This window comes from Delphinapterus leucas, chromosome 6 (genome assembly GCF_059928025.1).
Source record: "Delphinapterus leucas isolate spDelLeu-1000000601 "Yukka" chromosome 6, BTC_Dleu_Yukka2, whole genome shotgun sequence".
Classification (NCBI taxonomy): domain Eukaryota; kingdom Metazoa; phylum Chordata; class Mammalia; order Artiodactyla; family Monodontidae; genus Delphinapterus; species Delphinapterus leucas.
This window is the reverse complement of record NC_143134.1, coordinates 118,388,196-118,412,457: the sequence shown is the minus strand read 5'-3', so window position 1 is coordinate 118,412,457 and position 24,262 is coordinate 118,388,196. Positions and strand designations below refer to the sequence as shown.

Here is a 24,262-nt window from a genome sequence, read left to right as displayed (position 1 = left end):
GCTGGAATTTGCACGGAGGTGGAGCCAACACTACAGTCCCCTACAAACCACACACAGGAGTGTGGCAGCCCTCAGGAGGCTTGCAAACTCCTTGGCAGGGCCTGCAAGAGGTCACAGGATGGGGCCTGTCTGTGCACCTCTTGCTGCCTGCATTTCAGCTTCTGGGACATACAGGGCTCCCACCAGCCACAGGGCCTTTGCACGTGCCTGGACCTCTCTTCCTCGTGTTGTAACTGCCCCAGACTACGTACCCATGAGGATGGGGTTAGGGCTGGTTTCTCCCTTGTTTACCCAGGAAGTGGCCAGGCCCAGCATGGATCAGGGGCTCCCCTTCTCATTGCCAAGGCATGAGTGAATGAGCGGGGGACAAACCAAAACAGGGAACTTTAGGCAGGTCCCCCAGTGCTATTCTTCTCTGCCCTGGATGGGGCCCCCTTGGTTTGGTTGGGATGGAGCTGAGTGATGAGCTAACATTATGTAATTGAATCCCCATAACCATCCCGTGAGGTTACCACTATCATTATTCCATTTTCATAATTGAGGCTTGGAGAAGTGAGGTGACTCACCCAAGGTCACTCAGCCAGTGAGTGGCAGAGCAGGAATTTTTTTCAATTTATTGAGGTAGAATGGACTTACAATAACTGCACACATTTAAACTGCATTTCGGGGAGTTCCCTGGTGGCCTAGTGGTTAGGATGCCGGGATTTCCCTGCTGTGGCCCAGGTTCAATTCCTGGTTAGGGAACTGAGATCCTGCAAGCTACGTGGCATGGCCAAAAAAAAAAAAATTGCATTTCGGCATATGTATACACCCATAAAACCGTCGCTACCATCAAGACAGTGAACACTGCCACCCCCCTCCAAAACTTTTCTTGTGACTTTTTTGGGAGCTCCCAGCACCCAGTGTCCCCTGAGTTGCTTTGTCACTATAGGTTAGTTGGCACTTTCTAGAATGTACTAGAAATGTATGCACTCTTTGTCTCCTGGCTCCTCTCACTCAGCATCATGACCTTGAGTTTCTTCCACGCTGCTGTAGTATCAGCAGTTCATTTCTTCTTACTGTTGTTTACAGAGTCCTGCCCCATCATAGGGATGCCCAGGACCCGCGGAGCCAGTCTTTTGCTGACGGACATTTGGGTTGGTTCCAGTTTTGCCTGTTACAAATGCAGCTGCTATGAACATTCGTGTCCAAGTCTGCGTGGACCTAAGTTTGCATTTCTCTGGGATAAATGCCTAGGAGGGCAACGGCCTGACCATATGGAAGGTGGATGCTTCACTTTTGAAAAAGCTGCCGAACGTTTTCCAAAGTGGTTGAACCATTTTACATTCCCGCTAACAGTGGAGGAGGGTCCCGGAGGAGGGTCCCAGAAGAGGGTGGGGACCGGCACCCAGGCCCAGCCCACTACAGAGCCTGCATCCGACACGTCCAGGACCCTCTGTCCCAGTAGGTCTTGCGCCCTGGGCTTCTGAGCTGCAGGAGAAGGACCAAGCCACAGCAGGGCTTGGGACGCAATCCCCCCTCCCCCTCACGGGTCTGGCTTCCTTTTTGAGCAGAGTGCTGCCTTCCCCAGCCCGCGCCCCAGCCCCTGGAGGGCAGAGCTGGGCACAGTGGGTGCCAGGCAGATGCCGCTGTGCCCAGGGAGCAGCGGGCCAGACCCTCTGAGGGTTCTTGTCTCTGGCTGTGCTGAGGAAGCCTGGAGCCTCCCAGGCCCATGACACAGGCTGGGGATGGAGATGCTGAGGGTTTCACTGGTCTTCTTACCAAGCTGGTGAGAGATGAGTGTGTTCGTGTGTGTGCGCGCGCTCTCGCGTCCATGCGCGCGCGTGTGTGGGGAAGGGGCTTGTGCCTTTGAGCTCTGGGACAGAACGAGAAGGAAAGAAGCCATCAGAACCTGGCAGAGGGGGAGAGACAGAGACCAGACGACCAGAGAGAAGCAGCCAAACCGAGGAGGGGGCGAACCTCTCCTTCCAGACCCCAGGGAGGTGGGAAGGAGGCGGGGAGGGGTGCGAGAGGGGAGCAGGAATTCTTCATTAAAAAACCCCGGAGCCGGGCCCGCGGTGGCCGAGAAGCCGGGCTGCCGGCAGCTTCCCGCTCGCAGGAGCACAGAGACCCGCGCCGGCTCCAGCCGCCCGCGGCCGACCTCACGCGTCCTCAAAGCCAGCCTGTCCCACTTCCCCCGCCGGTTGCTACAGCAACTGAGCTCTGAGTAATCAGCTACACGGTGACCTTTCTTCCCCCGGAGAGAGGGAGGGAGGGAGGGAGGAAGGGGGGGGAGGAGGAGAGAGGATAGAGGGAGGGAGGAAGGGGGAGGGAGGAAGGGGGAGGCGGAGGGGAGGAGGGGGAGAGGATGGAGAGGGGAGAACAGAGGAAGAAAGATGAAGAGGAGGAGGGGCAGAGGATGGATGAGAGAGAGGGGGAGAGATGGAGGGGGAGGGAGAGGAGGGACTGAGCGGCTGGTCAAAGCTGTAAGAATACTGCAGCTGCGGTCTGGGGGCTTTGCGGGGAGGAGCTGGCAGTCAGAAGGTGGGGAGGGGAGGGGGCAGCTGGCAGCCCTGTGGTGGGGGGAGGGAGAAGCTGCAGAACGGGGGCGGGGGAGGACCGTGGAGGGGGCTGACCCGAACTGATTCTTTCCCAGAAGGAATCCCCTTCACCGCCCCCACGCGCAGTGCTGCCCCTCCCAAGTTGCCGGGCTTTAGGAGACAAGAACAAGTCCCCGTGTGCTCTCTGGCTCGAAAGATACTCTTTCCGAGCAGCCTTGACTCCCCCATTCCCCAGATGGGAAAAGTGAGGCCAGGAGGCTTGTTTACAGTTTCAGAGCCTTTCACCTCTGTGTCACCCCTCCCTCCCTCCTCCTTGCTGCTTCCGACTGCGAGGCAAAGCTGAAGCCAGGGCCAGGTCCGGGGTGAGTTCTGGTCTACCCCCAGCTCTCCCACTGCCCTGCTTTCTGGCCTGGGTTTTCCCGGTTGTAAAGCAAAGATGCCTGGGGCGGGATGCAGGCTGCCCAGGGAGGCAACCCTCGTTAGGGAGGGTCCATCAACGCTCTCAGACCCAGGTATTGATTTGAAATTCTCTAAACACAGCAGAAGCAAGGCGGGGGCGGATGTGAGCGATCCAGGCAGCTGGAGGAGCTCAGGGAAGGGGGTGGGTGCAGATGGGGGCCAGGGTCACCGAGGGACCCCTGGCGGGTAGGAGCACCGCAGCGGGAGGGCTTGGAGACCCCCTGGTACCTGGTATCCTGCCCGCCCACCCACGGGTTCCTCCCCAACTCAGCAGCCCTGGGCCAGCACCAGGCCCATCACCCCCCTGGCCCTGGGGACCTGCCTGCCTCCTGTTTACAGGCAAGGAAGTCCCCGAGTCAGAGTCACAGCCAGCCCATGGAGTGGGGGAAGGATGACAGATGGTGGCATGCCATTTTAACCAGAGTCTGCAGCAGTTGGGGAAGGGGAGGGGGGACCCTAGGGCTGGTGGGGGCTGGGATCTTGCACTGCTGCCACCCCCAGGGGCCCTGCGTCCCCATTCCTGTCCCCCGGCACCTCTCCCAAGCCCAGGTCACTCAGGTCTGAGGGGGCACTGACCCAACAACCATGTCACTTGGGCTGCCCAAACTCCCATGGACTCTGTGGGTGCCCCTTGGGTCTGCGGGTGTTGGGGGGGTCCCCTGGGGGGCAGTCTCTCAAGGCTCCATGTCAAGGAGAGCCCCGTGACATCCTCCGCGCCCCCGCCAGCTCACAGCAAGGACTCCACCCTGGCCAGGGAGTGCCAGGCATGGGCTGGGAGTAGCAGTAGCAGGAGGGATGGGGGCCCCAGAGCCCAAAGTTCAGCCCAAGGCTTCAGCTAGAATACTTAGGGCAGGTTGGGCGCTCGGGAGGGGGCTGCATTCTTATCCTAGCTCCGCACTGAAGTCGACCTAGAACCTCTTTGGACCCCAGCATTTGCCTCTCCAGCGGTGAAGGGCGCTGGTCCCACCCCCTTGCTGGGAGGCAAATGAGAAAGCACACCTGTAACTCCGAAGCCCCCCTTTTATAGGTGAGGAAAACAAGACTCAGAGAGGGGAGGTCGCTTGCCCAGGGTCACCCAGCTGGTAAGGGGAAGCGCCAGGCTGTGGGTTGTCAAGAACGAGGTACATGTGAAGCCACAAAGCCGCCACACAGAGTTGTCCTCCGAGCTGGCTACTGTGGCTGTGAGCCTGCCTGTACCAGGGGGTACTTGACTCCCGGGAACTTCGCCGTTCCACAAGCCTGCGTGCAGCCAGACCTTCGCCCCTGGGATGCTCGTTCTACAGCAAGCCCTTCGGGCCAGTATTTGGTTCTGGTGAAGATAGTAGCAAGGGCAGCTATGCCTCTCCGAGCCCAGCCCTGGGCCCCATGCTGGGCTGAGCACCCATGTGTGTTGTGTCATGGGGCCTCTTAGGCACCCTCCTTGGGTGGCTGCTGCTAGCCCTGTTTTCAGGTGGGGAAAGTGAGGCTCAGAGAGGGGTGTTGACTTGCCTCAGGTCCCACCACACTGAGTGCCAGAGCTACCACTTCTTGATCTCAGAGATGGCCTCTTAACCCTAGCGCATATCAGCCAAGCTCGACCAGACTCAGGGCTGTGGGTGTTACCCATGCTGGACTTGGCTGTGAACAGAATTCCCTTGACCTCTATTAGAAAGCGTTGATGGAAACTGCACAGAAGTGCCCTGGGCACGGGAAAGAGGAAGCTCAGCACAGGATGGGCACATGGGCAGGGTGAGATTGGTCCGGAGGGTTGGAGAGGTCGTGGTGCCAGGGAGTACTCACAGCCAGCGGTCTTTTCTGATCCCTGGGTAGTGGGTGGGGGCGGGGACTATTGCCCTTTTAGGCGGGTAAGGAAGCTGACGTCCAAGAAGGTCAGATGACCAGCACAAGGCCCGTAGGGCATAAGGGTGAGAATCGGGGCAGTGGCAAGATTCCCTAACCCTCAACCAGTTTGCTCTTCACTCTACACCAACGCTACCTCTATCCACCCACTCACCCATCCACCTGTCCCGCTCGCCATCCATCTTCCCGTCCATCCTATGCTTCATCTGCAGATCCCTCCACCCAGCCACTCACCCACCTACCTGCTCATTCCTCCATCTTCCCATCTATCCATGTACTTACACGCTTACCCACCCACCCATCCATGAACCCACTCACTTGTCCATCTTCCCATCTACATCTCCACCATCCATCCATCCACTCACTCATCCATCCACCCATCTCCCATCTATCCATCCATCCGCCGATCCACTCACCTACCCACCCCTGCGTAAACCCATTTACGCATCCATCTTCCCATTTACGCATCCATCTCTTCACCCATCCACCCACCCACTCATCTATCCACCATCCATCCATCCATTTATCTACCCGTCTATTCATCCATCACCTCATCCAGTCATCTAGCCGTCACCCAGCCAACCACCACCCATCCATGTATCCATCCATCCACCTACCACTCACCCACCATTCATTCGTCTATTCATTCTGTTTTTATTCTATAACCATTCTGAGTCCGGTTCCTTCACCTTTTAGTTTTTAAACATATGCTTATGTGAGCTGGGTGCCGATCCTGTCCTCTCTGTGGAAGTGTACCAATTCCCCATCCCCCAGTTCAGCACACCAGTTCCAACTGGTCCCCATCAAGACCGCAACTCCAGTGTAAGAGGCTCAGGCTGCTCTCCCCTGCTTGCCTCCACTTGGGTGGGATCTGGCTTCTAGGTGCTTCTTATCCTTTTCTGAGTCACTTCACCTCCCCATCTGGGCATTTCAGTCTCAAGTGAGAGGCCTCAAAAATGTGGAAATAGACCACGTCACCAATATGGAGGCCACTTCCATAGCCTTACCACTCTGCAAAGGGCATTGATCATCAGGGCACTGACGAGTGTGCCATGGTCACCAGTGGCGGCCATGGGATGGGCCATGACCCACCAGTCCAGGGACCAAGGATCAGAAGAATGGTCTGGACCAGGCACCTTCCTCCAACCCGCTGTGTGACAAACGGCAACTGAAAACTGAGAATAATCATCCTTGTTCCGAGGATCCGAGAGAAACGTGGCATTTTGGGAAAAGGCAACAGCCTTTCACCAACACCATGGGGAGTTTTTTGAAGGTGTTAGCGGGGCTCAGCCTTTGAGGTGTACATTCTCTTATTACTAAAACCTTCCAGAAACGTTCCTTGATTCTGCTCACACCAACTAACTAGGCATTCATTCATTCATTCATTCTGCATCGGCTGTGTACTAGGACCTGTTTAAGACTCTAGAAATCAATACAAATATTTTCTGCCCCCAAGAAATGTGCCGACCCTTGGCTTGGAACAGAAACCACAGTCACACTGCATGGGTGTCAGGCGCGAACTCTGTCCTGGGGGACCTGAGGAGGAGTGTCAACTGTGCCTGGACTGGGCGGGTGAGGAGGGGTCCCAGAGCAGGGGCGTGCTCAGGATCTGGAAGGACAAGGGTGATTGGAGAAGGGCCTTCGTGGCAGAAGGAATAGCACCTGCAAAGCCAGAGGGGCAGCGGAGGGGCAGAAAGGGGAAAGAGAGGAAGAGGACCGACTCCCTTGAGTCCCTACTATGTGCTGGCACTGTACCCAGTGTTCCCATCTCATTAGCTCGTGGATCCTCCCAACAACTACGTGGCTGGCATTCTATTCTCTTGCACATTTCATTGATGATAAAGCCGAGGCTCCGAGGGACCTCCCTGGTGGCACAGTGGTTAAGAATCTGCCTGCCAATGCAGGGGACACAGGTTCGAGCCCTGGTCCGGGAAGATCCCATGTGCCGCAGAGCAACTAAGCCTGTGTGCTACAACTACTGAGCCTGCACTCTAGAGCCCGCCAGCCACAACTACTGAAGCCCGCGCGCCTAGAGCCCGTGCTCCACAACAAGAGAAGCCATTGCAATGAGAAAGCCCCGCACCACAAGGAAGAGTAGCCCCCGCTCGCCGCAACTAGAGAAAGCCGGTGCGCAGCAACGAGAAGACCCAACGCAGCCATAAATAAATAAGTAAATAAATTTATTAAAAAGAAAAGCCAAGGCTCAGAGAGGGTCAGCAACTTTCCCAAAGTCACACAGCTCCCACGTGCTGGATCTGTCGGCCTGACTCCAAAGGCTGGAGCCTTTGCTCGACTCCCCTCACCCTGAGCATCTCACCCTCAAGGCGAAGGCGAGGGAGAAAGCACCCTATTTGGGGTGCTCTTTGGGGCCGCTGAGGCTGCTCGTGCGGTCATTTGATTAACAAATATTTATCCCCTCCCCCTCAGGGTCAGGCCTCACTCTGGCCTTGGGGGTAGAGCAGTGACAACACCGGCCCCCTCTCCCTCCTGGGGCTCCCTGGTAGGGGGAGGCGATGGGGATCGAGCTCAACTCCTGGCAAAGCCCTGCTTCATCCAGACTTAAAAATAAACCCAAGTGTCCAGGTCCAAAGACTGGGGGGCCACAGGCTCCCAGAACTGCGGCTGGGAGGCAGCAGGCAGAGCTGTCAGCCCGGAGCCCGCTCCTCTCATCAGCATGGGGCCCCAGCCTCCCTGCTTAAAGATCGCCTCGGGCGCTCTCTTAAAGATGCTAACGTTGCAGCTGACATTTGGAAGATCCTGGCAGGCGATCAAACCCGAGCTGAAAATCGGAGCTGCCGGGCGGGGGCGGGCACCAGGCAGCAGGGACCGGGGCTGGTTGGGGCCGAGGGCAACGGGGCTCAGGCAGCCGCTGCTGGCTAAGGCTGTGCTTGCAGACCGGCCCAGCACAGGTGGGTATTCGGCTCTGTGCTGCAAGGCCCCAGCAGAGGAGGACGAGGGTGGAGAAGGCAAGGAAGGAAGCGGGAGGAAAATGGCTACGGAGAGACGGAAATCTCTTAGTTCATCCCCAGACGCAGGGCATTGTCAGTAATCAGACCAGCTGGGGAAAAATCCACAAGATGAAGAGTTATACAAAAGAGGGAAGGGCTTCCCCGGTGGCGCAGTGGTTGAGAGTCCGCCTGCCGATGCAGGGGACGCGGGTTCGTGCCCCGGTCCGGGAAGATCCCACATGCCGCGGAGCGGCTGGGCCCGTGAGCCATGGCCGCTGAGCCTGCGCGTCCGGAGCCTGTGCTCCGCAACGGGAGAGGCCACGGCAGTGAGAGGCATGCGTACCGGGAGAAAAAAAAAAAATAACAAGAGGGAAAATGGAAGAAGGTTCCTGGTGTCAATTACATTTCTGACTGCAGTGCCCAGAGCTGGGTCCCTCCAATGTGGGAGCAGAATGCTCTGAGGAAGCCGAGGGGTCAGAGGAAGGAGTAAGAAGAACAAGATTCCGACTCCACTGCTGCCTTGGACACGCTGGGCCTTCCACAAATTTCCACATGCCTGAGCCAGCCTTGTCTCCTTTCCCTTCCTTTACATCCAGTCTCCTTTCCACGTGCCCCATCCACCTCCATCCGCTAACCCACCTACCTATTCACCTATCCCACCTACCCTACCTCCCACCTAACCAGTTCACCCTCTGCTCTTCATCTACCCAACCATCCATCTACCTAGTTCACCAATCGTCCCCTTCACCCATCCATCCATTAGTTCATCTATTCAGCCATCCATCCCCCATCCATTCACCCGTCTCCTTTCATTCATCTCCCCCATTCATTCCTTCATTCATTCATTCACTCATCCAAACGTCCATTCATTCCCCATGCGTCCACCCAAATAATATGCCTTCAGCGCAGGTGAGGAACAACCAGCCCAGATTTAGGCGACAGGAAAGGCTTCCAGGACAAAGACCCTCTAAGCTGAGACATAAAGAATGGGTAGAAGCAATCCGGGTAAAATGTGGAACGGAGGGTGTTTCCCAGCCAGATGGGAGACGGGAGACAAAGGCCCCTTAGGGAGACATCGGGTCGTGCTCTGGTTTTAGCTTAAGAGAGCGTAGTTTACCAGAGAGCCAGGGAGAGGCCAGCTCTGAGGCTGGAGTGGGCAGCAGGGGGAGGGCATGAAGCTGGGACACCTTGCCTGGCATAGAGCCAGGCACACGGGCTCGTGGGAAGGGGTGTGAAGGACGTGGAAGGCCAAGTCGCGGTCCTGCAGCTGTTCATCACTGACCCCTCCAAATAGGCCCATCCAGTTCCTGCAGCCCTCCCCCACCTCTCCATCCCCCGAAGTCCCAATGTCTCAGGGTTAGATCCCTACAGCCCCACCCTTACAGGCTTTTTATTTATTTAAATTTATTTATTTTTGGCTGCGTTGGGTCTTCGTTGCGGTGGGTGGGCTTCTCATTGTTGTGGCTTCTCTTGCTGCAGAGCACGGGCCCTAGGCATGCGGGCCTCAGCAGCTGTGTCATGTGGGCTCAGTAGTTGTGGCTCACTGACTCAGTAGCTGTGACCCACCGGCTCCAGAGCACAGGCTCAGTAATTGTTGCTCACGGGCCCAGCCGCTCCGCAGCATGCGGGATCCTCCCAGACCAGGGACCAAACCCGTGTCCCCCGCACCGGCAGGCGGACCCCCCAACCACTGCACCACCAGGGAAGCCCAGGCTTTTTCTTGATATGTGTGAATTCTGGCTTCTCTGGGTCAGAGCTATGCCTTATCCTTCTTGGTTTCCTGTCCCGTGGTACTTGGTCAAAACTCAAAAAAATATTCAAGAAATAAAAATATGTATCCTGCTCCCAAATCCTCCCCTTCTTCCTCTGCGGAACCCCTTCCATACACCCAGTCACTCTGCCCAAAAGCCTGGGCACCATCCTCTTCCCGTTCCTCTCTCCCCAGTGCCACCGCCATGTGAGTCAGTCACCCAGACCTGTCATACCTCCCTCCTCTGACATACCCTGAATCTTCTCTCCACCTGCTCAGCCACCAACCTGGATCAGAGTGGCAGCCTCCTTGCTGCTCTCCCTTCCTCCAGGCTTGCTCTCCATGAGGCCATGTGCATGGTGCAATGAGAGAGATCTTTCCACATTAGACAATTGACCATTCGATTCTCCCACTTAAACCTTTCATGGCTTCTATCTGTCCTCTGGGTAAAGTCCTAAATCACTGTCATTGCCTATAAGACCCTTCCCAAGTTGGCCAGCGCTGCCTTCTCTGGGTTCCAGGTTCATCCCTCTAAGATTAGAAATCCATCAAGTTCATTGCTAGTCATATTGGGTCTCCAAAACCATGGTCCTGGCTGCAGCCACTGGACTGTCTTGACCCAAATCCTAGAAACATCCTGAGTCTTCACCTCCCTGCTCATCCCCACACTTGACTCCACTTAGATCCCCCCATTCTGTCCCCAAAAGCCAGGGAGCCATCCCATGTTCTCAATCCCACAACCAACACCTGGTTGGCCCTCAGGTGAAAGAAGATATTGCTAAAAGCTACAAGAATATTCGAGTTTACCCCCAGACCCTCCCTCTCCAGGTCTGACCATTTCCATGTGTTATTTGTGCCCTTAACCAAAGCCAACTGCTTGGCTTCTTCTCTGCCTACAAAACTTTTTTTTTTTTTTTCACTGATTTTATGGCTACAAAAAATTTCTTTCCTGTCTTCACATTCACAGGAAAGAGAAAGCCCTGGCCCTGACTCAGAATTGGATTCTAGCTGGAGGCGTCCTCTCCGTGGCTGGCTCCAGGGAAAGGTCTGTTCGTTCCTTGACCTTGAGCAGGAGCTGAGGCAGCCAGAAAGAGGAGAGATAGGAGCTGGGAGGGGAAGGGGGAGAGAAGCTGGGACTGTGGCCCCAGGAGCCTGCACTCTGCCCCAGAGGCCCAGCCAGGTGATGGGAAATTAGAAGAAAGGAAGGAGACAGGCCATGCCGCAGGCATAGCCAGCCACAGAGGCCCTGAGGAAGGGGAAGCAGGCGGCCTCTTCTGCCTGGTCTTCTGAGGTCCCCAGGCTGTCCCCATCCCTCGTCTCCTTGGAAACTGAACAGACCAGAGAACCGGAAGGAGAAGTAAACCACGCAGATAGATAGACTTTGCCATCCACATGGGGGGCCAACTGTGGCTGTTACAGACCCAACACTAGGTGGGGGGCATCAGTCCAGGCAACCTGGCCTTGCCCACGGTGAGCCTACGGACTAAGGACAGTGGTACCTGCGGGCGCAAGAGATAAAGAAATAAAGAAAAGTGCCCTTCTCAGAAAGAGTCTCGTTCCTTCTGGTGCATGACTGAAATTTAAGAAAAACACGCATTGAGCACCTCCCGTTTGCCTAGATCCTTACTCTCAGTGATCTGACCATCTTTTCTCCAATTGAACTGGGGGCACACTTAAAGTAGGGGCTGTTTATTTCCTCCCAAATAACTTCATGTTTACTACAAAAGTAAGACATGCTTGTTATAGATATTGTAGAAAATACAGATAAGCTCAATACAGACAATAAGACCACTTTTAATCCTATAATTTAATGATGGTCACTTTTGACATTTGGAGGGCTTGCTTCCCCTCCTGGTCCTCCATATCCAGCATTTTCTCTTGGAGGCTTGCACCCAATGGACTTGTAAGAAGGACTTTATGTCTGACCATTTACCTGTTTGTTCATTACTCATTAATTCCCAGAGTGCTCACTGAACCCTCAGTAGGTCACAACTTGGTGGTGGTTTAAAATCTTTGGGGGTGGAAAGAGATGTGCAGAAGCCTAAGCTCATGTCGGTGTAACCCAGATAAAAGCCGAGGTTCCACGTAGCTCAGTCTCAGCGCTGCCTGACTTAATACTCCAGCAGTCGAAAGTAATTTAAATGAGTTTTCTGAACTCACTTGTTCCCCAAAGAACTTCAAAGGGGTCTAATTCACAACCCACGGCAACAGCTCTCAGCAGCCCTTTTATTCTCGCCCCAGTTCTCTCGATAGTAGCTCTGGAATTTTGCACAAACTCCTTAACACTCCTGATACCAACCTATAGGTTTTCAGTCACTCTGTGTTCTTTCTCTACTTTCTCAGATACTTATTACGATCTATACTCAATGGCCAAACCCTTCTCCATCCCTCCTGCTGACAGAGTGAGCGGTCAAGAGCCCGGATTCAGATCCAGATCCTGGCCCCATCGCTGACCAGCTGGATAACCATTGGCAAGCCACTTGATGCTGTGCAACCCAAAGTGTGGTCCACAAGCTGGTGCTGGCCCACACACTGTTTGTTGACATGATAAGAGAAGCATAGAAACCGATAATTTAGAAACATCCATAGCAGTTTGGCACTGCCTACATCCAATTGCGACTGTCTAGATTACAAAAGCATCACTTCCCACAGATTGGAAATTTTTTTTCTGAAAGTTCCTTCACCACAGATCGTTTGAGAAGCACAGACTTAACGTACTCTGTGCCTCAGTTTCCTCATAAGTAAAATGGGAATAATGGTGCCCCCTAAGCTCATCAGATCCCTGGGAAAAGTAAATGAAGTTAATCTATGGAAGGTTCTCAGGACCGTGGCTGGGCACTGCGAGCTCTCATTAAATGTCAAAGTCGCTATTATTTTTGCACATTTTCCATATTCTGCATTAAAAGCACCCTCTTTTCCTCTGAGGGCAGGGGAGGAAAGTGGATTCCGGTTAATGCATCCTACCTTAACTCCAGTTTCTAGACTTCTAGTCAACTCTTGAGATTGAAACCCCCCTGTGACTGCGTCCGGAACCTCCCAGGTTGCCAAAGGAAACACCAAGTGGTTTATTTATCCACTTACTAACTATCTGTAGACCACTTACAGAGTGTGAGGCAGGAGACCCCAGTGGCTAAGAACTCGGGAGCAAAACAGCCATGGGTTCAAATCCTGGTTCTGCTACTACTTCCTAGCTGAGTGACCTTGGGCAAGTCACATAACCTCTCTGAGCCACAGGGTTCCCATGTGAGGGCCCAGAGTGGTCCAAGGTCAGGACTCAGCCCCGACAGGCAATGCCCCCACACTTGTGGAGAGCATGACTCGGGGTTCACTGCATCTGAGCCCAACTGTGAAGACTAGGGTGACTTCCTAGGTTGGGTTGCCGCCCTCAGAGAGTTCCACAGATGAGGAAGAATAGGTGGTGTTTTGAGGTGCCAGACTCACCAGGTATTACTTCTAGAAAAATGGATGGATTTAAGGACTTTGAATATCTGAGAATGGAGGGATGTAGAAATATAAAGGGCTCAAGATGAGTCGACATCTCACCAATTGCACTTGTATTGTATGGAACATGGAGCTTGTGTAATGGCCCTTTCTAGAGCATGTGGGAGATTAAAGATGGCTGCAGGCTCTCTGTCATCCTCCCATCAAGACCTAGCTGGTGTTTTTTTCCCTCTCCCCTTGAATCCGGGCTGGCCCCAGGATTGGCTTTGAAGCCTCTGCATTCACACTTCCTGGGATGCTCCTTCTTGGAAGCCATGTAAAAATCCACCATGCTGTGAGGAGGCCCTGGAGAGGGAGGGGGAGAGAGAGAGAGAGAGAGAGAGAGAGAGAGAGAGAGAGGGAGGGAGGGAGGGAGAGAAAAGAGAGGGGCCAGTGGGGGAGCACTGAGGTTCCAGACCTACAAAGTAAGACTTCTTGGACCTTCCAGCCCAGCTGGCGGCTAAATGCAACTGAGTAAATGCCACCCCACGCCCCATGCTTCTCTTGATATGGAGCTCTGTATATGCGGTAACGTTTTCTGGTCTCACACAGAGTTATAGACTGAATTGTGTCTCCCCAAAATTTGCATGTTGAAGTCCCAGCCATCAGTATCTCAGAATGTAACCATGTTTGGATATATCTTATAAGAGGTAATTACTTTGGGGGTTTTGTTTGTTTGTTTTTTGGCCGTGCCACACGGCTTTCAGGAGCTTAGCTCCCTGACCAAGGATTGAACCTGGGCCCCAGCAGTGAAAGTGCAGAGTCCTAACCACTGGACATCCAGGGAATTCCCAAGAGGTAATTAAGTTAAAATGAGGCCTTTAAGGTGGGCCCTAACCCACCAGTGTTCTTATAAGAAGAGGCACACACAGAAAGACACCAGACACGTGTGTGTGCACACAGAGAAAAGACCATGCGAGGACACAATGAGAAGAAAGCTGTCTACAAGCCCAGGAGAGAGGCCTCAGAAGAAACCAACCCTGCTGACACCTTACTCTTGGACTTCCAGCCTCCAGAACTGGGAGAAAGTAAATCTCTGCTGTTTAAGCCTCCTAGTCTGGTATTTGTTATGGCGGCCCTAGCAATTCATCCACACACCTGATACTCAGGGGTGGAAGAGGGACAGGATAACCCGCAGACATGCTCCTTTAGAAGGGGGAGGGCTGGGAGGGAAGCCGCAGGCACTGTGCATGGCGATCCTGAATCCCGCTGGGTGGACACTGTGGGGGTCACCTCCCCCCAGGTGAAGAAAACACTCTTCAATCTGTGCTCCCTCAGAACTGCTCCCAGCCCCCTGTTCCCTGTGGCCCCTGGGTCGCCCTCTGGGAGGACTTCCTTTCCCATCACCTCCTTGGCCACATCGATGGGGCTCATCAGCTTTCCTCCCTTTGGGGTCCAGGTGCTGTTTGAAGTCGTGAACAGTCACAGCCTCTTTTAGTCCAGACTGGCAGCTCTTTTGACAGTGTGACCATGTTCAGAACTTAGTTACCCTTTTCTCTATTTGTTGCCATTCAGCTTCTTATGCTGAAGATTTTTCTAGACTTGCCTCTCTAGACTTTATCACAGGTATCTTGAGCTCACCAGAGGGTTTTTTTTTTTTTTTTTTTTTTTTTTTTTTGCAGTACGCGGGCCTCTCACTGTTGCGGCCTCTCCCATTGCGGAGCGCAGGCTCCGGACGCGCAGACTCAGCGGCCATGGCTCACGGGCCCAGCCGCTCCGCGGCACGTGGGATCTTCCCGGACCGGGGCACGAACCCATGTCCCCTGCATCGGCAGGCAGATTCTCAATCACTGCGCCACCAGGGAAGCCCCTCACCAGAGGTTTTAACCAAGGGAGTGCTGGTCATATGCCTATGCAATCTTTACCCTGACACTGGGTCTTAACTAGACTCTATCACCCGAGGCATTTCTTTTTTTAAAAAAATAAATTTATTTATATTTATTTTTGGCTGCATTGGGTCTTCGTTGCTGTGCGCGGGCTCTCTCTATTTGCGGTGAGTGGGGGCTACTCTTCCTTGCGGTGTGCAGGCTTCTCATTGCGGTGGCTTCTCTTGTTGCGGAGCACGGGCTCTAGGCACGCGGACTGCAGTAGCTGTGGCACGTGGGCTCTAGAGCGCAGGCTCAGTAGTTGTGGCGCACGGGCTTAGTTGCTCCGCGGCATGTAGGATCATCCCAGACCAGGGTTCGAACCTGTGTCCCCTGCGTTAGCAGGCGGATTCTTAACCACTGCACCACCAGGGACGTCCAGCAGGCAGATTCTTAGCCGCTGCGCCACCAGGGAAGCCCCGGCATTTCTTAGTTTTATTATTTCTTCATACGTCTAGAATATTCTTTATTGATTATTTGTGGATTACCCATTTTGCAGGTCTCTACATAAAGATTCAAATTTACAATTAGACTTCTCAGACAATACATTTCTGGGGACACAGACAGTTAAAATTTGAACTCATTATCTGCTCCAAGGTCACATCATGTATTCCAAACACCCATGTATTAGAACTTTTACTAAAATGTCATTTGTAACTCGAATTTGCGGAATCAGCTAACTGCCGGAGGGGCAGGACCTGGGTCTGTTGCGTCCACTTGTCATGCAAAGAGCAGGCTTTTCCCACAATGGGGCTGGGTTTTCTCTCTAGGTTTTCTGGAAGACAAACTGCTGGGGTGGGGGTGGGGAACGTCACCTTTTTCCACTGGGGATGAGGTGTTTACACCCAAGCTCAGTATCCTACAGGGGCCCCCTTCCCCTAATGGCATCTCTGCATCCTGCCGTGGGCTCCAGGCCTCTGGGCACCGGGCCCGTGGAGCTCCTGCTTCCTTTCTCTTTCACTGGCTAGAGATGAGAAATCGTTGCATTTTTCAACGCTGCAAACCCATAATTTCTGAGTTTTCCCTTTCCCTGTCTTTCCTGCTTGTAAGCAGGCTAATTCCTTTCAGAGGGCATCTCTCATGTGCTTGTGAAAGGCAGTGTATGAGTTTGCTAGGGCTGCTGTAACAAAGCACAACAGAACTTCATTTTCTCACAATTCTGGAGGCTGGTTCTCACAATCAAGGTGTCAGTGGGCTCGTTCCTTCTGAAGGCCCGGAAGGAAGGGTCTGTTCCAGGCCTCTCTCCTTGGTGTGTAGAGGGCCATATTCTCCCTGTCTTCACGTCGCCTTTCCTCTGTACACATTTGTATGCAAATCTCCTCTTCTTAGAAGGACACCAGTCATGTTGGATTAGGGCCCACCCTGAAGACTTCATTTTATCTTAATCACCTCTTTAAGGACCCTGTCTCCAAATACAGTCACATTCTGAGGTACTGGGGGTTAGGGCTTCAACATATGAATTGCGGGGACTTGATTCAGCCCATGACATGTAGCGAAAAGACATTCTAGACATTTCTGTTTCCCAAGCTCTTCAGCTAAAGCCACAAGCGCAGTATAGTATCAGCTTTGCAAGTTACTGTAGACAAGAATCTTCCCAAATGTTTCCCACTGTATAACATGGGTCACCATCTCTCCTACCCCCAATAACTGATTCCTTGTCACCTGTCACCTGTTACCTACTCTTAGAGCCAGTGCTACAAATTTTTGATGCTGCCAATTTCTGTATTGGTCAGATTTTGCTAGGTTATGCTACATAACAAGCATTCCCTAAATATAAGTACATTACCATAAGCAAGGTTTATCTTCATTCAGGTTTAATGCTGCCCACAGTTTGCTTGCCCCTCCGCTCCACCACTCTGCTTCACATGCTATCTTTATTTTGGGGTCCAGGCTGAAGATGCAGCCCCTATCTAGGACATGTAAACCTGAGAGAAAAGAGCCAGAGAGCTGGCATAACCACGGGATAGATTTTCAGGCTTCTGCCAGGAACTGGCATGTGGTCACTTCTCACAGTTCATTGGTCAGAGCAATTCACATGGCCAAGCCTGCTGCCCGTGGGTGTGGAAGTATGCTCTGCCCATAGGGAGGCACGGTGAGTCGCTGACCCCAGGGCAGGGAGGTGTCACCTTCTTAGGGTCCAGAATCACTGGGAACAATGGCACCATTCACCACAAGAGTTAACACTGGTTAACATTTACCAGATGTGGGGCTTTGTGCCGGCAGCCTCACATCCTCAGCTCATTGACTCATCGTCATAGCCCCATTTTACAGATAAGAAAACTGAGGCCTTGAGAGACGAAGAGACTTGTTCACTGTCTAGTATGACAAACAAGATCTACGAACATGCCTTGAAAAAGCCCTAAGGGTCTACACGCATATGGGGTCTTACTCCTGTCACTTCTCTTCTCGGCAGCCGGGGTGAGAAAACACTTGGTGAGGAGGGGCTGGCTCAAGATATGGCCCATGGGGCACGCTCATGAATGTTGGCCGTGGCAATGTTCTCAGGGTGTCAGAAGAGCCCATTCCTTGGGGAGCCCACACCCCACCTTTTAGCTCAGCTCCACCTGGCTCACCCTGCCCTGCAAATCTAGGAATTCTGCCAGAGCCACTGAGGAGGGCAGGGGGCTTACAATAAACACAACTCTTGGGGGAAAGGGAGAGGAAGAGTCTTGCTCCATCCCAGGAGCCCGTGTGCTATGTGAGTCTGTGCGGATCGCCTGCTTGGACACACCTCTTCCTGCTCTCAATGTCTCTGGGAAGGTTGAGCATTTTCTGGTTCATTCGTTTTGTTTGTTCGCTTGTTTGTTTGTCTGTTGGGAGCAAATGAGGAGCTTAAACAATCTTAGGACCTTATTGTTCTTATCCTTGTTCTCCAGATGGGGAAACTGAGGCCCGAGAGGTAGAAGCAACTTCCCACAGCCAGTGGTGATGCTGACCTAAACCCCACCGAACATGAGGCCCACGTGGACCCGTGTTCAAAGAGACTGTGGGGTGGGGCCGGATGGGGAAGTAGTTAGGGAAGGGGGGGCCTCTTCGGCTTCCCAGGGTTGTCCTCGGGTCTTCCCAGGCCACCAGGTCAACAGGCTTGTCCTTCAGTAACAAGGAAGATGTAGGTGTGACAGTGATTCCCGGGGAGAGGGACAGAGTCCAGGGGCCCGAGATAATGGAGGGAGTGCCTGGCAGGGGGCAGAGGGCACAAAAGATGGTGTGAGGACACCCTGACATACATAGGACACACATGCACACATGCATACCGCGCACCACGTTCACATACGCTGCACACACCATACATACTGCATTCACACCTCTTCACACACATACCACATGTAACACACCCCACACACACTCCATACTTAACACATACCACACACACATCAAACATAACACCCTCACACGCACACCGTACATCACATACCACACACCACCCACAGCACACACACCACTGCAGACTTTTTCTTGGTTTTGACACCCAACTCAGAGGTGGTCTTTTTGTACTGCAGATTTTTGAAAACATCACGATTAGGAATAATAACAAAAATAGTAATGACAATAGCGGGCGTTCATTGAGAACTTGTTGCGGGTCAGGAGACTCGTGAAGGCTTCGCATGGACCCCTTCACGGAGGTCCCACCACCCCTGTGAAGCAGGTGCTGTCGGTGCCCCCATGGGGAAGTTGGGTACCACGACTGGGAAATTGAGGCTCGAGGATTTGGAGCTTGGAATGGATGGAGCTGTCACTGAACATGGGTCAGCCTGTCTCCAGAAGCCACACTGAATGTTTCCTTCGATGCACAAACAACAAAATCAAGAACAAAGGCCCCACCTCGCTGCACACAGAGCCTCTCCTGGCTGACTTAGGCTCTCTCCGTGGATGCAAGGTTTGGGGTCCCCCTCTGGTGGGCGGGGGCAGTTTGGAGGGGAGAGGGAGGCAGGGACGGGGGGCCACAGAAGGTGCTAAAGGCGGAGGAGAGGGAGATGGCTACTGCCACCCCCCGCCCCCCCGAGGGACACAGACCACTCCCCCTCCTCAGGGCAGGGAGGTGGGGAGGGGCCCTGCCGGAACAGCCCAGACTGGGTCCTCTCCGCACGGCTTCCACACCCCGGGGCCCCCAGGTGGCCGGGTGAGGGGTTTCCTTCCCCTGCGGGGTTGAGGGCTGGGACCCCAGGACCCTGCTTTCCCTGAAGCTATCTTCCCCACCCAGCCCTGGTCCTAGCAGGGCACCAACTAGCCTGTCCCTGGGGAAGGGGGGGGGATCCCCCAGACACCCTTGTCCTCCCCGTGCACCCTCAGTACAGCGGCCCCTCCGATGCCAACAACGCTGCCTGCTGCGGAAGGCCAGCCCGTTCTCTGCAGCCCTGAGAGGGCAAGAGTGGACACAACCTCTGTGCCCATCCACCGGGGACTGGATCACCGCTCGCAGGGGCATGCGCACAAGGGGACACTATTCAGTCACGTGGAAGAGCGAGGTCGCCACACGTATAGACCTGGAAAGGAGACTGTAATGTGTAAAGGAAACTAAATTGCCAAACAGGATGTATAGCACTGCCCGACTTTTATCAAAAGAAGTATTTATATGGGCTTCTATTGACAGAAGAAACTGGAAGTCTTAATCTCTGGACGCTGGTTATCTAGGGAGTTGAATTGGGAGGTGTTGGGAGGGAGATGATTTTACTATTTTCTTTATACCTTCTGTGGTGTAACAATGAAGATGGCTCATTTTGCTAATTAAAAAAATCAGCAAATGGTGGTGGGGGGGCGGGGAATGGGGCATCCTGGGTGTCTGCAAAAGATACCAGAACTTACTTCCCAGCCTCAGTTCAGGCAAAGTGAGGGGGGTCCGTCCACAGGGCCGGGGTTCTTTTCTCCCCTCCAGATGGCTTTCTCTCCATCTGCCTCAGCAGGGGGACTACTGGGCACCTTTCAGCATCACTCCCCTAAGTTGGGACCAAGAGGCATTCTGAGACGAACCGCAGGGTCTTGGCCTAGAGACGTCTGGAATCTTCAGGGTGAGACAGGTGGGCACATACTCATAAAGCTAAAAGTCATCATCACAATGGCGGTGGGAGGGCACCTCCCAGTGCTCTGTGTTCTGCCCAGGGCTTCACATGCGTTAACTCTTCGAAATACGACCGTAATTCTGTGAGTTTTCTCATTTCGCCAGTGAGGAAACTGAGTCTCAGAAGGGAGCCCTAGGGAGCAGGCCCAGGGGGTTCTGTGCCCCAGCCTCTTCAAGGACAGAATCATCCAGCCACCAAGTCATTCCCCAAGAGACACCAGGCAAGAACAGGGAGTGCAGTGGACACAGGAAGGATGCTGGTGACAGAGCCACCTCCGCAATGCAGTGCGCGCATTGACATGGTCCTCATGGGAGGCACCATGGGCTCCAGCTGAAGGTCAGAGAGAAGGCCATGGCCAAGGTCACTGTGCTGGAAAGCATCACAGCTGGCTTTGGAGCCCTGGTTGGTCCATCTGATGGCAAAGACCTCCTTGCCCAGACCCCAGCTCAGCGTCCAGCGCCGATCAGAGCCCCGTGCTTGGTGCTGCATAGCGCTTGGCATCCAGCATATGCTTAACACCCAGTTAGCCTCCCTCCTTGCCCCTGATCCTGCCAGGGTGTGACCTTGGCCGTGTCATTCTCCGTTTCCAGGCCTCAGTTCCCTATCTGTGCAGGGAGGGGGTTGCCCCGGGGGTGTCGTAGCTCCCCTCGCAGCCTCAACATCCTAGACTTCCACTGCAGAAGCCAGGAAGAGTTGGTGGGGTCCCCCAGGGCTGGGGCAAATTTGGGGGCCAGGGCTCCTTTTTGGAGGGACCCAGCAGAGCCCCGCTGACAGCCCCCAGCACCCCCCAAAACAGCAGCCCCGGCCAAGCCTGGCTCCCCACCTCCATCCCTTGTCCCATTCCACCAGGCTTGGTCCTCCCCCCCACGCATCACACCGACACCCTTGCCTCTGACCGGGGCTGCCCCCCACACTGGCCGGTGCCCGAAGCGCCTTGAAAAATCTCTCTCTGGCATCCCTTCCCCAACACACAGCCCCAGCTGGCAGCGAGGTGAGCAGAGAGCAGAGAGGGAGGGTAGGCAGAGAGGGAGGGAAATGCAAATGTTTTTTATCCTCCTTTTCTTTTAAATGCTGAAACCCGCCTTGACAGCCTCTGAAAATAAATGGCACCGACTTGCTGGGATTTCAAATTCCGTGATTAAGGGCTGAAGCAAATACTTCTTCCCTCCCTCCCTCCTGCCTCCCCCGCCCTCCCTCCGTGGGCTGATAGAGCGGCTCGCGGGGCCGGGGACAGCTTTTTGCGAGCCTGCCAGGAGCTCTGATACGCAGCCTCCCGCCGCCGGCAGCGCTTCGGCTCCGGGGTGTTTATCAGGAGCGCTCACGCCGGCAGCCGCGGAAGCAGCTTTAAATCCCCTCCCGAGCCCGGCGGGCCCCCTCCTCGAGGCCGCACGCCGCTCACACAGGCACACACGCGAGCACACACACACACGTGCACGTGTGCACACATGCACAGTGTACACATACACGAGCACCCATGCACAAGTATGTGCACAAAGGCACACACATGCACGTGTGCACAACGCACCATACACATACTTGCACCTGTGCACACGTGCACCATACACACGTGCGCGTGTGCACACACGAACAGTATACACACGCACCCGTGCACACACACGTGCACAAAGGCACACACGCACGTATGCACACATGCGCACAGCACAATACACGCATGCACACACCTAGCCTGGGTGGGTCTCTGCCTGTTCTCTAACCAAAGCCTAGGAAGCCTGCAAAGTTGGGGGGATGAGAGGAAGAGGGGAAGGAGGAGGCTTGTGGAGAGTGGGGGGAGGGGCCAGGAGGAGAGAGGCCTCCTCCGGGTCCACAGTTTGCAGGGGCTGCCTTGGGGTGGCCTCGTGAGGAGGACAGCTTTGATGCAGCAACAAGCCAAGTGGCCTTTCTGATTAACTGCTTACTGCCCACCCCCGACCCCAGTGGCTCTCAACTGCCTGTCGCCCCCCTGGCCGCTCAGGTTCTGCCCCACTGCTGCCAGCTCCCCCCAGGCCCCCAGGTTTGGATTCTGGAAGAGGAGAGGCTTGCACAAGACAGGTCTTGTGGGGCGCAGGGCAGGGCGGCCCCACCAACCCCTGGGACCTCAACAGTGAGGGGGCTGCTGGGCCAGTCCCCCTTCTGTGGGTCTGAGAGCTGAGGCTCCGGGGCAGGGAGTCACCCACATGGAAAGCCGATGGTCTGGGTGGACAATCTGGTGGGTCTGGGGAGGGGTGGGGATGGGGTAAAAGAGAAAAGCAGAGAACCCTCCCCTGATTCTGCTAGGGCCACCCCTGCTCATAGACAACTCCTGCAGGGACTCTCCAGGCTCACTCTGCCGTCAGGACACTGTGGACGGATGGGTGAAGGCAGGTGTCCCCAGGGGCCAGCAACAGGGGGCTGCACTCCCTAGGGGGTCATTCATGGGGTGCTAACAACTGGCTGGGAAGCAAGGCCTCCCTGGGGGAACCCTCACCCCACACACCCTCCACACACCCTGGAGCTGGTGCCTCCCAGGAGAAGCCCCAGGCAGGAGATGGGGGTGAGGAGAAGCTGCTCCGGCTCCCCGGGTTCAGTTCTGCACTTGGTATGCACAGCTCATGGAATCCTCACTGTACACATACCCATTTTACAGATGGAGACAAGCTGAGGCTCAGGAAGGGGAAGTGGCTTGCATGTGGGGTCTTAATTCCCCGACCAGGGATCGAACCCACGCCCCCTGTAGAGCGCGGAGTCTTAACCAACAGACCACCAGGGAATTCCCCCCATTTGTTCTTTTTTAAAAAATAATTAATTAATTAATTTTGGACTCCGTTGGGTCTTCATTGCTGCACACGGGCTTTCTCTATTTGCAGTAGGCGGGGGCTACTCTTCGTTGTGGTGTGCGGGCTTCTCATTGCGGTGGCTTCTCTTGTCGCGGAGCACAGGCTCTAGAGCTCAGGCTCAGTAGTTGTGGTGCATGGGCTTAGTTTTTCCGTGGCATTTGGGATCTTCCTGGAAGAGGGATGGAACCCGTATCCCTTGCACTGGCAGGCAGATTCTTAACCACTGCGCCACCAGGGAAGTACCCCCCCCCCCACGCCCATATGTTCTTTATGTGCAGAATTATTAGGCCGAACAAACAGTGCCGATATTCAACCGTTCTGACCTCCATTTTGTGCAGTTGAACTCAAGAGCTGCACGTCAGTTTAGTTCCTGGTCAATACAGCTGCAAAGCAAAGCAATGCCAAGTATGAATGGAACAGAGCTGTCCCTCCTTCAGCATTATAAGTTGCACAGGCTTCTCTGGTCCTGTCAGGGGTGGAAACTTCTGGTGACCTCCATCCGAGACAGGGACTCTGAAACCCAGAGAAGGGTGGTGACATTCTCAGAGCCACACAGCAGGGTGATTTTAGACCTGCCCTGGAGTTTCTCCCTCACACCTCCTAGCTATGGACGCTGAGACTCTGGGACTTGGAATGCCAGATCTCACAAATAAAATTGCAAGACACTCAGTTAAATTTGTAATTTGAATAAACAATGAATAATATTTTAGTGTATGTCCCATGCAAATACTTATAGTTAAAAATTATTTGCTGTTTATCTGAAATTCACATTTAATTGGGTGCCCTGTATTTTACCTGGCAACTCTATCTGGGAGCCTTCCTCTGAAAACAAGCTTTGAATTTGGGTGCTCTTCAAGCCAGAAACCCCAAAACAGACAGGAACAACATTGGTACCCCTTACATAGGGACTAGTCTGGATTGATGAAGTCTGGGATTTCAGGCTGAACTGGGCTCTCCCGGCTGCCCCTTGAGAAACTGGGAGCTGGGGACCACAGTCAGTCATGAGAGCCCAAGCTTCCACACAAACACTTAGGGTGAAATGACATGAAACAAAAGTTGAGACTTTCCAGAAAACTATCTGTGCAGCCTCCCAAACACACATTCCAATCCCCTTCCTTCTGACCTTCCTCTATACAGAGTCCAGAAAATTAAGATACTCAATTTCTCAGCTTCCCTTGCAGCTAGGGGTGGGCTTGTGACCCAATTCTGGCCAATGAGGTGAAGGCAGAAGATCCTGGGTAAGATTTCCCTTCCCGAGTTAAAAGGCAAAGATTTCAAGCAGTTCACCCTGCCCTCTTCTTCCTGCCTGGTATGTGGACGTGATGCCCAGAGGTGCAGCAGCCATTTTATGACCAGGAGGTGTTCCCAAGTGCCCCATTAGGGACTGGTGCCTGGTGCTCTGCTGCGGCAAACCTTTTTCAGGTCTAACTGTATAAGAGACAGTGTGAGGTCTCTAAATGCTCCTTTTGGGGGAGGAGTGTCCCTTTATTCTAAGATTATGTCCTTCACAC

The 24,262-nt window shown here is 54.1% G+C and overlaps 1 long non-coding RNA gene across 6 annotated transcripts; it reads left to right on the top strand.

Moving 5' to 3' along the window:
• The first annotated feature begins 1,470 nt into the window (after positions 1-1,470).
• LOC111177134 (uncharacterized) lies at positions 1,471-24,045 on the top strand. 6 transcript variants are annotated; one of them, XR_016393659.1, is made up of 4 exons: positions 1,474-1,768; positions 10,504-10,581; positions 11,880-14,044; positions 14,639-24,045. It is a non-coding gene; the product is annotated as an uncharacterized LOC111177134 (long non-coding RNA). The 6 variants fall into 6 exon arrangements; XR_016393660.1 differs by lacking the exon at positions 1,474-1,768 and adding an exon at positions 2,392-3,052; XR_016393655.1 differs by having other exon boundaries at positions 1,471-1,768; positions 10,504-14,044; positions 14,639-23,585.
• Positions 24,046-24,262: the final 217 nt, after the last annotated feature.